Raw genomic sequence first — 16,307 nt, 5'->3', positions numbered from 1 at the left:
TTACTCAAGATGTTACACAGTATGAGGGAGTACTCCACAGTTACATATGGGGATTTGTCCTAACTATTTGGGTTCCATTTCATTATCATACTGAATGTACAGTTTCTGTAGCACTTTGAAAAATCTGAGTGGTGGTGCTAATCAGGTACAGCAATTAAACCCAATTGTCTTAGAGGGCATGGTAGTACTGTCAATCAACTGCTCATTGAAACCTATGGTTGTGTTGAAAATCTGTTAGGGAACGAAACAGTGGCATTCAAGATCCTGATGGAGGTGAGGAAGGCAAGTAGCAAAGTGGAATACAGACCCTAAACTTTGGCTTGTTCAGGGAACTGGTAGGTGGAATTCGGTGGAAGTGGAATTCTGAAGAGCAAATCTGTGGTTGAAAGCTGTGAGGTTTTTAAGGACAGTGTCATCAAAGCACAAGAATGGTATGTCTTGAAAAATGAAGAGACTCACTGAGAGACTGTGTGGGCTAAATAGAAAACTTACAACTTTGTCCTGCAGTGTAAAGGCAGCATACAAGAGGTGAAAGTAGTGACAAGCTACAAAGAGCAAATACGGAGACATTGCCCAAACACACAGGGGTGGTTTCAGGAAAGTCCCAGTGCACCTGGAGCTGAAGAACAAGGAATGAAAGGGGCATATCAAGCCCCCCAAGCCCTACACACCCCACTCCCAAAGGGAAAATTATTCTGCTGCATTAACAGTATAGGAATGAACAAGGAAAATATGGACCTGTGATGAATGGGCTGAGTATATTAGCAGCTGCCAACATGGATGTGTCTGAAATACTTAATGAATTCTTTGCTTCTGTCCTCTCTGACAGAATATTCTAGGCCTGTGTTCTAAGAGAAAGTGTTCAAGGAGGAGAATGTCTAGCAATAGATGAGGATCTTCAGGATCTCTTGAAAATGTTTGACCCAAGTGTAGCCTATGGGATAATCTGAGCTGCATCTAAAGTATCTGTAGTGCTGGCTGGTAATGTTGTGAGGCTACTCTTTATCATTTTCTAAAGGTTTTTGTGATCAGAGGCAGCCTGTGATGTCTGGGGGAAAAGCAAATATTGCATTCATCTTCAGAAAGGCTGAGAATAATGATCTGAAGCACCATAGGCTAATTGACCTTGTTTACTCTGTCAGGAAGTTATGGAGTGAGTCCTCTTAAAACACGTTTATAGGCACAAGAAAGAAGTGCTGGGAAGTAGCTAGCATGAATAAAACAATGGAAAATTGTGCTTGATCATCCTATTTCTGTGGTGAAATCTCTGGATGCATAAATAAGGGGAAGCTGTACTTACCTTAACTTCAGCAACACTTTCCACAGCCTTTCCTCAGCACTCTTATATCCAAATTGAGTCATTGCAGCCCTCCTGCCAAGACTGTTAGTTGGGTGGAAACCTGGATCACTGATTTGTTACTGGGAGAGTAATAAGGCTTTGAGATAGACAACCTCCATCCCTGGAGGTTTTTGAGACCTAGCTGTACAAAACTCTGAGCGACCTGTTCTGAGTTTGGATCTGGCTCTTTGGGATGTTGGTGCTAGGCTGGAAGCATCTCAGGGGGCTCTGAACTATTGCATCAATCAAGAGATTCTCCTTTATGCCTTTCCCAAAATGGGCTATGTGACTCTGCTAGGTTAAAAACTCTTGAACACAGGTTGTGTAACACACTGTGTTTGTTGGTCTAAAGCTGTTTTTCTCATTCTTTTCACCGACAACATTCAGTGCTATTCAGCATGGGCCATGCTGAACTCATGTCTGAAACATGATCACGGCAGATTTCCCTCGTGCACGTGGGTGCTTTTGTTTACTGAATGTGTATGAAGAGTTATAACTTTTGGTCTTGTAAAGAGCTTCCCTCTTAATTACTTGTAGGATCTGCTTCCTGTGAGGGAGCACTGGTTTTACACTGCAGGTACTTCAAGGTGCCCTCCTGCTAACACCTCGTTAATATCTACATAAATCAGGGAGAGGAGCTACAAGCCAACAGTCAGCCTCACTTTTTGTTTATCCTTGTGTTGTTTAAACCACATGGTGCTAAGCCTTCCTTGATAGCATCTTTCTTGAATACTGTTGTTACAAAATACTTACATACTGAAGTCTCATCTTCTCCTCCTTTTGAAAGTCCTTGGTGTAAGGCACTTTATCATGGTCCGCTGAACTTCTTCACAGAGTGGGTTTGTGTGGGGAAATTCTGATCGCAGCAAACAACATCTGGTACAGGGGGAGCAATGAGTGTATCACAGAGCATTGGTTTGGTGGGAGCACATTTTCACTAATGAATAATCTAGGAATAGGCATTCTGTTCACTTTTTCAGTTCATCTTCCCCTAATGATAAGCTATTGGCTGCATATACCCCCAAAGATGGCAGTGTTGTAAAGTTATTGTCGATGTTTGTAGTATTGTTAAAGGTTTCTTAATGCAGGATTTTTGCTTTTACCTTAGTTTTCAAGGGCTAAAATCGTGAAGGCTGTTTTTGATGCTTAGAAAACTGTTTTTGAGGAAAATGGAAGCAGTTAGTTAACCATTTAGGTCTTTTTAGTAAGCTTACAAGACAAATAAGTTATACAGATTTACATGAGGGATACCAATGCAGCTCACTGCTTTTGTGCATGGAATGCTCTACAGATTGGTATCATTTAGCTTATGAAATACACAAGTCTTTCAGTTATTCTGACTTTGAGGATATGAACTTTTCTGTGAAAAGCCCTGTAGAGCACAGGCATGTCTGGAGCCAGTTGCTTGGAAAGTGTGCTAGGCTATTAGTGCCACTTAGCTTCATGCAGGATTCCAGATCACAGCAAGGGGTTGGCAGCAGTACCTCAAAACTCATTGTCTGACTGCCTGTGATCGTGTCTTAAGGGAAATGATATTTCATGGGAATGACAATGGGAAACTGCTAAGAGACTCAAAAAGAAAGGACCTTCCTGTCTTCTACAGCAGACTTTGCCCACTAAAGTATTTGCTGCTGTAGTAAATTTTAGATTTGTTGCCAAGGAAAAGAGTACCAGTAATGGTAATAAGGACTTTCTGTCCAAATAGAGAAACTAAAACCTCTTAACCTGTCTTTACTAGTCTATCTAATAGTGTATGTACAAACACAACCTCAAACCCTCTTATTATTCTTCTATATTTCTATTTTTCTATACTTCTATTATTCTATACTGTACAAACGCTGAGTTTTACAAGATTTTCCAGTATAAACTTTTTCTTGACCATGATCTCTGTTCATGAAGAGTTAAATGTCTCATAGAGGTCACCTTTCATTCAGAAGCGAAACCATTTTAAGTCACGTTACCAACCTACATGACCATGGAGTAGGATAATGCGAATAGCAGAGCTGTCTGTGTGTGTTCTGATGTGGAAGGTCTGATATGTGAGGCAGCTAAGAACAGGGATGGTGGAAAGGGAATACCTCATTTCAACCTAAGATACTCTGTTAACATTGGTGCAGTTGTATGCCATTAAACAGAAAGCTGGACCATTTTCTCAGATTGGTATCTTGCTTACGCTGCGGGGTAAATTTGTATTCTGTAGACAACTGGATAAAGTATAGTGCCTAATGTGCAGTTTGTAAGAATCTCCAAGCATTTGGTACAGGGTTGTTGACGTGATATATGACAACAATTGTGTACAATGTGTTATTAAAGATCACTGTTTTTTCCTGATACAGCAATGGTTTAAGGATGAGAACTATAGACAGTGGGAGATTATAGCTAACTGTTTTATAACTGCTGCTTCAGTGATTAGATGTATACGGTAAAGGTATACATGTAGTAATTCTGAAACAGATCTTTCCTTTTTACACCTCATGATTTTAGAAGTGTTACTGAGTACAAAATATTTCTTTATTTCAAAGGTGGGGACTTTCTCCCTGAGAATGATTTTGCTTAGCTCAAGTGATATGTTTCGTTTTATACGTATAATACCCAAGGGGAAAGAAGGAGAATCCCTAGTGGTATGTAATGTACTTAAGGTGGTGTTTTCTAGGAAGAGTACTTGAAAATGTTAAATTGCTACAAACACTTTCAATAGCAGTAGTGATCCACAGGAATTAATGTCTTGCCAACGGAGTTGCTGCATTAATTCATATCTATATATAAGTGTCTGTAAGGAATATGCTCTTTGAAGTCAGCAGAGTTTCAGCAGAGAATAGTGAGCCAACTTTGCCTATGTTTGAGATGCTTTGGGGGCATTTTATAACATCTGTAGCTGATCTCACACTTGTTAGAGCCTGCAGTGAGGAATGACTCCTGTTACTTTACTGGGTCCTTTGGGAACTGTTGGTGAGCTGGTTAGGTTGACAACCACATAGCTGAGTAAAAATCTGAAGACTTCCATACTCAGTATCTATTATTCCAATAGCAAAGAGGGAGAGGCACCTGTGGGATGTACTGTTTACATTCTATAGAAAAGATGGAAGGAGAATATTCTACTCAGGTTTGGAGTAGGATCCTGACGTAACTGTCTAATGCCTAAGAAGTTATTTTTGGTCATTGATCATTTGTTTTTTTTCATTTGAAAGTATTTTTCATCTTTCTATATCATCTAATAAGTAGACTTTAATGATAAGAGATGTACTCTGAAGGCAAGTGTTATACAGCCTTGATTGAGAGAAATAAGCATGTAACTTAAACATGTTTTTTATTAACTTAACAGTGTGTATGTCGTCTTGGAATATGAGTTTACAAAATGTGTGGTGTGGCATGAGAACTCAGCGTAAAAGAAATTAACACAACTGTAGTTGTTTAAAAGATAGGATTTCTCAAGCACGTGGTTTTGCTTCTGGTTAATTAGCAGTTTCTATTGAAATCTGATAACAGTAAGCTGTTAATAAAAAGAAATGGCTTTAATAATTTTCTTCGTTGCTCTTATAGGTTCATCTCTGAAGAAGGGAAAAAGCTAAAACTCTTGTGATCAGAAGAGATTAGAAAGAAAATATTTAAAATGTGTAATGCTAAATCTTAAACACAAAGTTGCCTTCAAGAGAAACAGTATAGCTTAGGAAAATTTGAAACAGGATTTCATGGCCAGATCAAGTCCTATGCTGCTTATTAAATACAATACTCAGTCCATCTGAGCTTGTACTTAGAGTCTTATACAGTCTTTCTGTAATGCCCTGCTGTCCCACTGCATGGCCTTCAGCATATCTCAGGTTAAATTATTGTGTTCTGCTACTTCCTGTTTTGAAGGCTTTCCCCATCAGCTTCCTGCCCAGGAGAATGTCCTCATGTTTAGGATCTCCATGGTTTACAAATGTTCCAACACAGTGTGATGTTCTAAGAAATGCTATTGTTTGTGGTACCACCTGGTGTGTGAGGTTATGGGGCAGTACTGTCCAAGTTACAAACAGGACAAGATTACCTCAGACAGAGTTGGTGTCTGAAGGGTCTGGAAGTTCTGTTGTTATGGTCTGCTGAGCTCCAGGTGGAGCCTTCATCGTGAAGCATAGCAGCTATCTATCATTTGGGATAACAAACATCTGTGCTAAGTTTCTCAGGGGCTCAGACTGAACAAGATGTAGTGTGAGAGCAGCAATGCATGAGGAGATGAATGTAGCTGGGGACCAGGAGAACATGCCACAGCATGGTATGGATGTTTCTGGAGCCAACAAACCTTTTTATTAGCCTCATTAGCATAGATTCACTGCTGTGCTCTGGAAGCTGGGGCAGCCATGTTGGGGGTAACTCCATGTTTCAAGCTGATGAGTCCTTCAAGGCCCTGGCTGAAGTTCTGAGGAGCCAATGGGAGAGTAACCACGTGTTACCTCATTTATCTCCAGCCTAAATAAGTGCATTACTAGCTAAGAGTTAACTACTTCTATTTTATGGAGCACCAGGGGTGAATGTCACAACATAACGTGTAAGAAGTGCCAAAAACCAGGCACCCTGACAGTTCACACCAACATGCTGAGGAAGAGTTTTGCAGCTTCAGTTTTGATCAGTGTCAGCTGTGTTTCATTTCCACGCTCTCCTCTTTGTCAGGTTACAATCCAGGCAAAAAATATGAACCCCGTATCCTGCTGTTACCTGGGCAGCCCCTCAAATTTGTCAATGAGAACATCCCAGGACTTCCAGCAAAATCTGCCATGCTGTGTGTGCCCTTCCTCTCTTAGCACAGCTGCCAAACAGTGGTATAAATGCCATATGTTCCTGTAAGCAAAAAAGAAATGTAAAGGTTTGTGTTTCAAGTAAGAGCATTGAATCCTAGGATAAAGCATGTTGCCTTAAGCTTTTGTGTCAGATGCATTGTTTGATGAGATTAGATGAAAGCTCTGTGTGTTACTTAGTCTGAATTTTTACTAGATTTGAGGCAGTTCATCTTTGTTTTGATGTCCACCTTGTGAATGGCTTAAACTTGTTTTAAAGCTCGTCACTGTCAAGGCAAAGCCTTTCTATTCTTTAAATCCCATGTACACCTTAAGGGCTTGGAGGATTTGAGTAGTCTATAGATTCTGTATGCATGGCACGTGTTATCTGATAAAGAGACAAGGTAGTTTTACAGTGCTCGGTTTGTGGAAGTTAATTAGTAAAATGCTGGACCTTTGTGCCAGAGCTTCCATTAGTCCAGTCTCAACTGCAGAGAATTTAACACCCTATTTAAGTACAAGCTCTCCTTCCTAACGCACAGCACGTAGCATTCCAGGATGGATGTGTCAATACTTCATTAGTGGCATTAGTTATTGTTGAAGCGTACTGAAGTGTGTGTAATTCCAATATTATCATTTTGAATAGGTGTAAAAATATTTTTGTGGAGGCAGACTTCATAGTTCCAAAGCTAGGAGCACTCTGGCTTTCTGTTCTTCGTATTTATTTAAGCTTAGGAAACATAGAGCCATTTCGCCTTTACTGACCTATTTATCCTTAATTGTCCCTTCAAGGATAACGTGGCCTACTTCAGCCATCTGTAGTTAAGTCTAAAGCAGCCCTCAAAATTGTTGCCTCTCTTCAAACAGTCCTTGTGAAAGCAGTTCTGTGTGACCTGAAGGAAGTACACTGAATTTTCCATTCAGGATAGAAGGTTCTTCCTTAAAATTATTTTAGTTGATTTCATGCACTATAGGAGGATGTGTTAAGCAGGAATTTTGTCTTTTAATGATTATTTCTTCTACTTGCAGAAATGCATCTAAGTCACACTGATTTTAGTTCATGGGGGTTTTTAGTGGGGTAATGCTGGCTACGTTAACATACAAAAAGGCTGATGGGTATTGTGGGAAGGAAATAAGTGTGTGTGATAGAACTACAGATAGATGGTGATGCCTGGACATTTTAGCTCTTATTTTAATACTGGCTTTATTCTCTCATCTTTCCCTAGCAATAGCATAAGGTTTTTGGAGCAGAAAGAATGTCAGCATATATGATGGAACATAGCCAGCATTACTGTACTGCAGTTGGCAATTTTTATGTAGTTAAAGAGGAATTGGCATGAAAGTGCAAGAGAGTGTTAGGATGTCGCTGAGTAGGAGACAATGGAGAAGACTGGGATATCCGTATCTAAACATGAGTGTGGAAGAGAAGTCTGATTGTGTATGCCATACAAATCAGTGCAAATACTTAAAAATTAGTATACTGTGTGCCAGCTTTCCTTATTTGGGTGAGGAGCACAAGGAGCACTGCAGACAAATCGCTCTAGCAGCCCTGCTTGGATTTGTGTTGCCCAATTTCGAGAGACCTGCTGCTGTGAAAGGATAAGGTCCTTTTGCTTTCCTGTGGGCTTAAGAGCAGCTCTCCTGTCACCAATGAGCTGACACTCATCTCATCTATAGTGTCTCTGACAGCAGCCTACCTTCCTTGGGAGGCTCTTGCTTTGAGGGCAGACACAAGGAGCTGCTGTGGCCACAGTTCCAAGGTTACTGAAGGATATTCAGGTCTGAGGATGAGCTGGAGTAGATGTGACCACACACAGTGTTTTGGGCTGCAGTCATTGCAGGAGAGGCTGTGAATTTTGGATGAGACATTCAAAGTTTTGAACTCTCAGCCCCTTGGGCAAAGCTCTTTGGAGTTGTCTTCGTTATTCTGTTCCCCTGCAGACCTTCAAGGTCTCCATCTCTGACAAAATCTCATGTGTAACTATGTTGTCTATGCTTACAAAGTCCCCCAAAGCAGTTTTTATTTTTTAATCAGATTTTCAATGTAAGAATCAATGAGAAGTGCTGCCTCCTTGCTTATGGGTTAATACTCCTGCTATGAGGTGTCACATCATCAGCTGTGCTGACTGAAATGCAGCCATTTCTGCTAGGAGCTTTATACAGTATCATTTTTACTTGGCATTCAGCTATTTTGGGCAGACCACTAGAGGCTGCTCTTGGATAGCAGCTCTTCTGAACCTTCATTTAAATTGCTTTTGCTTCTTTCCTATAACTTTTTTTCATGAATTATGCCTGCCTTTAGGTTGGGTAGATTTGTCCTTCTACAGCTAAAGTACCTTGAGCTGTCTGAGAAGTATAGCCTGTTGATGAAGCACAGTACAGGCACCCACTAGTTAAACACAGTGATTGATTATACAGCAAACTCCTTTGAAATTCCAGAGATTTGGATACAGAGAACTAAAGCTGTGGTGTGGTGACTTGCACAGAGCTAAACTGAGCACCTCAGGAAGCTTGAGCTGAGCCTGTTCCTTGGGGCTGTGCTCACAGGGTAGGTTTCCAACAGCATCAGAAGTAATGGACGCATCTTCAGCTCTGCTGCCTGCACTGACCTCTTCAGCATTTATAGCTGAATAGATACAGGTTTAGAAAAATTCAAGACAAGGAGTGTATTACTAATTCCATTTAAGACTATGCAGAAGTCATCAATCATTGCTCTCCAGTTTTATCCTGTATTTAACAAAATTGGGGTCTTTGTTGTTTGTTTGTTTTGTTTATTTTTTTCTCATGAATGTTGCTGGAATAAAAGAATAGTACCTGATAGAATGGTTATATACCTCAACTGGAAGTGTTTCCCAGAGAAATCCAAACTGAGATATCAGGCCCACAGTGTGAATCAGAGTTGAAATGCCAGCAAATGCTGGTTTGCTTCAGGAGCTCTGGAGGTCTCTGGTAGGTTGCTGAAGAGCTTTACCTGGATGTTGAGAAACATTCTGTTTGTAAATGTTTATGCTTGTTAGAAGTAGTTCTATTCTCAAATACGTGCAGTTTTCCTTGACCTGAGAGACGATTTGTTTGTGGAAGGATTTGGCACTGAAATGTTATTTTCTGCCTAAACAATTAAATGTCATCACAATATCATGCACTTGCATGTAGAGCCATCTTCTGGGAATATGTTTTCATTCCATTTTTCTTCACGGGTTGTTTTCTTTGCCACTGATAATAATGCAAACCTCAAATTTTCTGTTGTAAAAACAGCAAGTATGTTTTTAAAGTTTGCTGATTTAGAGCAAGGATAGTTACTTGAGATATCTTTCAGCTTTCAAAAGACTTCCAATTTGTCTTACATGCATAAGTCACTTCATGATTTGTGCATTTACATAGCAGATTTGTAGTATCATTTTGCAATGTTGACATTAAAAAGATTGCAACGTTTTTATTCATAGAATCATAGAATCATGGAATGGTTTGGGTTACAAGGGACCTTTAAGATCACCTGGTTCCAACCCCCTGCTATATACTGGGACACCTCCCACTAGACCAGGTTGCTCAAAGCCCCATCCAGCCTGGCCTTGAATGCTTCCAGGGAGGGGGCACAACCTCCTTGGGCAACCTGTTCCAGTGTCTCACCACCCTCACTGTAAAGAACTCCTTCCTAATATCTGGTCTAAATCTACCCTCTTCCAGTTTAAAGTCATTTCCCCTCCTCCTGTCTCTACCTGCCCTTATAAAAAGTCCCTCCCTAGCTTTCTTGTAGGCCCCTTCAGGTACTGGAAGGCTGCTATAAGGTCTCCCCACAGAATTTTCTTCTCCAGGCTGAAAAGCCTCAGCTCTCTCTCTGTGCAGGTTTTCAGAAAATGTGTAAGCAATATCTTAAGTAGCAGCAGGGTTACAAAGCAGTATTCTACTTAGATACTATGTTAAAATCTCAAGGCTCCCTTAGCAATTGAATCTACGAAGTTCGATGTCTAGTTTAGAGCTCAAACAATACCTCATTTTCTTCCAGTTTCTGCTATCTCTACATTGATTTCATACTGTGCCTTCTTCAGTAAGGCTCAGTATTATAAGCTATAAAAGCCCATGATATCTGAAGCTTTCGAACTAGAGCTTTTTAATATGGAGTAGATGTTACGATAATGAACAATAAAGAGTTCAAGGCAGCAAAACTACTATCAATCACTACTTAGTGTTAGTGTCTGGTGACTGTGTTTAATATGACAATGGAACTTTAACTTCAGTTTGTCTTTGTTAAATTCATAAGCCATTCACTTCTTTTGCTCTGTGAAGAACTGCGTCCTCTACAGCAAATCTGGTGTTCAAACAGGAGAAGTTCTGGTTATCACACGTGAAGAGCACAGAGAGAGGTAATGTGGGACAAGGCTCTGCCCGGTCACCTATTGCTGCCTTTTTCCTTGAGGGAAATACAATACAAAAAGTGGTAATGTGAAATCAATCTTAGACTATTTAGTTCCTGTCACCACAGGCCTTGACTGAATTTTTTTATTTATTTTTTATTTTTTGGTAATTGTTGTAGTGAAGATTTCTGTCTTCATTTATTAATATCGTTCTTCATTATATAGTCTTCTGGAGCCTAATGGGTTTTGTTTTGTTTAATCTGTGAAACACTTATGATTAGGAAACTTCTGATTCTTGCTCCTGTTCCTCACCTCCCTTAGAAGGCATCCATTGCAGCAGCAGGAGAAATGGAGTCTTTGAAGTTGCTCAGCTTCAATCAGTTTAAATGTCCCATAAAACGTAGGATACGGTTTATTTTGGGAAACAATAGCTTTGGTAGTTATTGTCTGGTTTCCAATGGTCTGTTCCTAAGCAAAGGAACAGGAAATGCTCTTCTTGGGGGCCCTAACTTGTGCTCTGATGACTGAATTTAGGATGCTTTCTGACTTCAAAGAGTAATGGCTGCTAGAAGCATTTCCATGAATAGGTGCATGATGGGAATGCTTGATATTCAAAGTGCTCAGGCTGTGGGACTGCCTACGTTTTATATGCTGAACTTGTTTGAGCACAAACTGGTCTTCTATACCAGATGCAAGCCTGCCTTTGAGAACTCTTTTTTTTTTTAAAGAGCTGATCCACATAACTCTTTTTTGTGGCACAAGCATAATTACCCTATGGATAGGGTGGTGGACAGTACACTGTATAGACAGTAGCATTCCTAAGATGAACTGTCACCATGTCTTGCATGTTTACCCTTTTCGTGGTACAGTAGTATGACCAATGCTGTGTGAATGGGCCAATTCCACAGTGCTTTCTACATAGGCTCACATCTTGCATACTAAAAAAAGATCAGCTTGATGAAATACACTCAAAATTGAAGAGATGGGGTATCACTGATACACACTGATGATTAGTGATGAGCTACAGAATGAGTAAGCCTTAAGAGCAAGTGGTACTGAGGATCTGTTAGGGGTCTACATGTATAATGCAGTGACTTGCCTCCAGGTTGCTGCACACTCTGCCTTGATGCTGTTGATGCAGTAATTCCACGTGGAATATTACTGAAGTCCTGCTATTGAAATAGCTGTTCAGCCACTGAAAGCAAGAACTACTAGTCAGCCTGTGTATGTATAGGCAGAGGCTCTCAAGGTAGTAAGCGACCTGGTGTATGATGGAAGCCAGTTGGATAATAATAGGACTTTAAGACTGAAACCCATTTTTATTAAACTGAAATTATTTAACCTAAAATGCTACTCTGAATTTCAAAAATCCAAAAACTTGATATTAACAAGTTGCTATGACAAGCCTGAAGATTTACTCTGTTTTGTTGGTAGCAAAGAGCAGGGAGTGCAAGCAGTTGCCATATGACACTGTAAAAGTAGTAGGAACTTATTTGTATAGTAGCTGTCGCCACCCATACCTTGGAGAAATGCAGGGATCTTCCAGATGGTGACTGTATAATTGCTTCCACATACCCTAGAGGAAAGGAAGTTCCTTTCTGCAGTCCTACATACTATAAGTTTTCCCACCCTTTCCCCCAGGTGCATGAGATCATGAGTCTTGTAAACTGGACATAGTGGGAGATGCTCCCATAACCTAAAGCTGAAGAGTCACTAGGTGGAAAATTCAGGTTCTGCTCTACACTCAATGCTCGTTGGCAGGTATTTAACCTCACTCTCACCACCTCCATATGGTGTTACACTGGATCTCCAAGGAGGAAGGAGGGTTGAACAGAAAGTCCATCCCCTGCTGCATTTTTTCTGCTATTGTCTGTCCTCTGTGGCCACCACTCCCCTTTCCCTCCTTTCTACCTTTCTGACCTGATCTTTGTGAGTTGGCTGGTTATATTCCCCACAGAGCTGGGCTGGTTGCTCTGCCTTTCTAAAAATGTTGTATTCTTTGTGCTGTTGTGGAAACAGAAGAACAGAGCTGAACTCGTGATGTGTGTTTTGTGTTAGGAGAGAAACATAGGAAGGAAATACTAAATTTGAATTACAAGCTTATAATTTATCTTTCAGAATGTACACCGGATACAAGTTAATGCATTAAGAAAAAAAAACACAGGTTGTAAGGGAAATGTCAAGAGGCCTTGATAGTCAGGTGCTACTGCTAAGGCTGCCTTCTGTTTCTTACTGTAAGGGTTGGTTTTACAGTTGTTTGCAGTGCTGACAAACTTTCATCTCATTCGTGATTTCTCACCTCGTTGTTTGAGTGTTAGACTGCATGTCAGAGCTGTTCTCAGGAGGCTAGGGAACAATCCACTGTGCTTCCAAGGAATATCCAGTTTCTCTGTCCTTCAGTCAGAGACTTGACATGTCTGAGAATGATGGCCTTCATGGCAAGGAAACATCTTCCCTTCAGAAAATCTGCTCAATCCAGGGTCACAGATTCTCAAGTCTGTTATCAAAAAGTGTCCTCTGAGCTGGGCTGGGAATTTCACTGCATTGCAGCGGAGGCTGCTCTGGAGCCAGGTCAGCTAACCAGAGCTGGGGGCCTGTTGGGGACGTGAGGGCATTCTGCTGATAAACTGATGTGACCAGCAAGCTGCTGAGACTTGCTGAGGTATTCCTGGGGCAAGACAGCAAGGAATAAGAGTGGCTGAAGCAGTGAGTGGGAAGAAGACAAATGTAGGTGTTGGTGACAAGCTTGCTGGAGATCGATGCAAACACAATCTGTTTTGTGTTTGGGGGGGTGGGGGGGGAGGGGGGGACACAAATCAGGAAATGAATATTTGGATTGAATGTGATCAATATGGAAAAGTGGGTCAGGTCATTCTCAGGTGGATGAGAAGGCAATGAAAGATTGAAAACATGCTTGTCAGCAAAGCACCATTCATTCAAAGCACTAAAAGGGGCTGGCAAGGGTGGTCTTGCAAGTTGTCTTGTCAGATACAAGATGTATGTAAGTGTGGGTGATAGGAAAGAGAGGGAAGTTAAGCAAGGCTGGGCTGGCAAGCAGACCTGTTTCCAGTGTTTACTTGTCCTTGTGTACGTGACTTTGTGTCTTGATAATGTTCTCAGCTTTGTTGTACACAACGTCTCAGTTTGGTTTGTTGCTTCCTGCTTACCGCTTGCTGGAACTGGGTTGTAGGTTCAATAGCCAACCCTTTGCAGTGAGGCACTGTCGTCGCAATAACAAATCTTTTCCCACAGTGACCGTTTAAAAGTCTCTTTCCTCAAGAGCATCTGAATTAATAATCATTCACTTAGGAAGAGTTGAATGTGCAAAAGGGATTGCTACCTTTCTGCTAATTTCTAGTACCAAGTTGAAATTCTCCTTTACCTTTCACTTTTTTTCTCTACGCTCTCCTCTCTTCTATCATCTGTATGACTTGACAACATAAACCAAGATCTGACCCACCTGTTAAGGAGTTGACAGATGATGTATTTTTGAGTGACATAACAAAACTCAGTGAAGATTCAGAACAGAGCATTTACATTTTTTAAGCAGCCTGGTAAGCGTGGTAATAGCTTGAAGTCAGATGCTCAGGACTTTGCCACTGGGTCTCTTCTAGCCAGCAGTGGGAATGCTAGCACTTATTTCTTAGCCTGGAAGGAACTCTTGTTCTATTTCAAAGAAAGCTGACTAAGGACACCTTTGAGGCTATCTTTGTGATGTTCTCCTTTGTCAGCTCTTCCCTTTTAGTACAACTTGTCTTTGGTATTAGACTGCCTAATGCCTGACACTGAGGCAGGTGATGAGCACATCTGTGTGGAGCTCTCATCTAGACCTTCTCCAGGTTCCCAGCTGAGTTTGTCCTTCCCTGTGCCCTGAAAATCTGTTCTTTCAGAGGCTTTAATGTTGTTCCTGTTGTACACGATTGTTGGTAGGTTCTGGAAATACGATGTAGATGTTGCATTTGGATATTCTGTGCGATCTGAAGCTCCACTTTGCACTGAGGAAGTATGCAGAAATGTCAGGACTTATGATGACTTGTACTGATATTGCAAATAATTCTTCCAGGGTCATAAAACATCAAAACCCCCATGAACTGCTATGGGGGTTGTAGCCACTTTTGGACTCCATCCATGTTGGGTTGTGTGACCCAAGGCGTACGTTGTGTCGACTGGTTATTGTGGGATGTGGTTGCTCTTAACATTTTATTTTGCTCAGTGACTAAACAGTAACATGGTGGGAAGTTTTAATGGGATACAAGAAGATGTTAAAAACTAGTCTAGATTTATTTCCTCTTGCCCTTCAAATAAAGAAAGGAAAGGAAGAAGGTAAGCTCTGCTAAATCATGGAAATATACCGTGGTGGTAAGCATATTCCTAACATAAAGCCCCATTTGTCTGCAAGTGTTATTCAGGCTTAGAGGACAACCACTCAGATGTTGTTTACCAGTGTTATACTAACCCAGAGGCAAGAGTTAAGTAACGTGCACTGAATGTGAGCTGTGGAAGGTGGTATCTAAAACTTTCCTGTGTTAAAATGACTTATCAGCTGCTTTTGAAAGAAAGCAAGTGTTAGTGCTGCTTTTTTCTGATTATTTATGCTTCCCCTAAGTATTTAGTCTGTGAATTAGAGAAATGTACAACTCATAAAGGAGAGGGAGTAGACTGCAAGTCGTGTTTAAATTTGTCATTTTGAAGATTAGCTTAAGGTGCTGCATCCAGTCACTTGTAATTTACATTTTCCTTGGAATCCTTTTATTATTATGCTATCAACACGATCCTGTATTTTCATGAGTCAGCAATGCGATTCAGCAATTCAGGGATCCTAACATTCTGCTGTGTTGATAGGTCTTTTTCTTATTTTTTTTAAGGTATGATGATTAATCAATACATACCATTTCCCAGCACTTCACACGGCACAGACAGCAGGCCTTGCAGTAAAATAAATATCTGGAATAACAGTCCAGCTGAGAGATTAGAAATACCTAAATATACAAGAAAATAACAAATTCGAGTCTGTCTGCCTTGTGTTTGCCTGTCGTCTTCATTTTGATTGCGATTGGCCAGCAAGGTCTGCTGCTGGCATTACACAATTGGCTTAGATGGGAAATTACAAAACAGAAGCAGATTGCTTTATTTGTACTCCGTAGCACATGCAGCTGAGCACACGCGAACAAGAAGGGTCACCCGCATGCCAGGATTTAAGTGCTCCTTTTCACAGATGTTTCTATTGCAGGGAAGTGCTGCGAATCTCATTTTTCAGATCTATGACTTTGAGTTTTTAGGCGCCATAGGGGTTTCTTGCTTTCGTGAATGTCAGAACGGACCTGGGAATAAATTTGTAACCTGGAAGCATTTGAGAATTTCAGATGCACAGAAGAATGTCGGGGAAGGATCAGAAAGACCTGCATTTTTAAGGTGTTTCAAATATTAGTAAGGAGGAAGGCAATACAAACAGAAGGTTGAAAGCAGATGCAATAGGAAAATGACTTTGTTTTGATCCTGGAATTATGTTGGAAACAGCATGAAGGAGGGATTATAACGGCACCAAAACAATGGAGAATCAAAGAGTGTTATTTTCCTCTGAAATAATCTCTGTGCAAGACATGTAAAAATTACCTTCCATGCAAAAGAGCAATTAATGATTTGAATATGGTCTGAAGCTCTGTGGGACATATTTGGGACTGCTGCATCTTTCCAATGGTGTGTACTGCATCTTCATCTACAGCACCTTGAAGAAAATTCTGCACAAAAGAGTCAAGCTGCCATTTGTTTGCATCTTTTTGTTGTTGCTTTGTGTTTCGTTTTCAGTTTGTTTGGTTTTTTAACTAGCTTTTACCTCTGCTTTTTTTGAGTAAGAGAAGCAGAGAA

General features: G+C 40.7%; 1 protein-coding gene across 17 annotated transcripts in view; it reads left to right on the top strand.

Moving 5' to 3' along the window:
* The window catches only part of MCF2L (MCF.2 cell line derived transforming sequence like), a 148,315-nt gene that overhangs the window by 94,228 nt on the left and 37,780 nt on the right, over window positions 1-16,307 (top strand). The window contains exon 1 of one of the 17 annotated variants that reach the window (NM_001397800.1): window positions 15,598-16,139. The exons of 15 other annotated variants lie outside the window; for them this stretch is intronic. The gene's annotated coding sequence lies outside the window, so the exon portion shown is untranslated. Of the gene's footprint in view, window positions 1-15,597; window positions 16,140-16,307 lie in introns of those variants that run through there. One more of the 17 variants, XM_046941160.1, reaches the window with a different exon arrangement.

The sequence above is a fragment of the Gallus gallus genome, chromosome 1 (genome assembly GCF_016699485.2).
Source record: "Gallus gallus isolate bGalGal1 chromosome 1, bGalGal1.mat.broiler.GRCg7b, whole genome shotgun sequence".
In the NCBI taxonomy this organism is placed as follows: domain Eukaryota; kingdom Metazoa; phylum Chordata; class Aves; order Galliformes; family Phasianidae; genus Gallus; species Gallus gallus.
The sequence above is the reverse complement of the archived record's forward strand: the minus strand, read 5'-3'. Positions and strand labels throughout refer to the sequence as shown.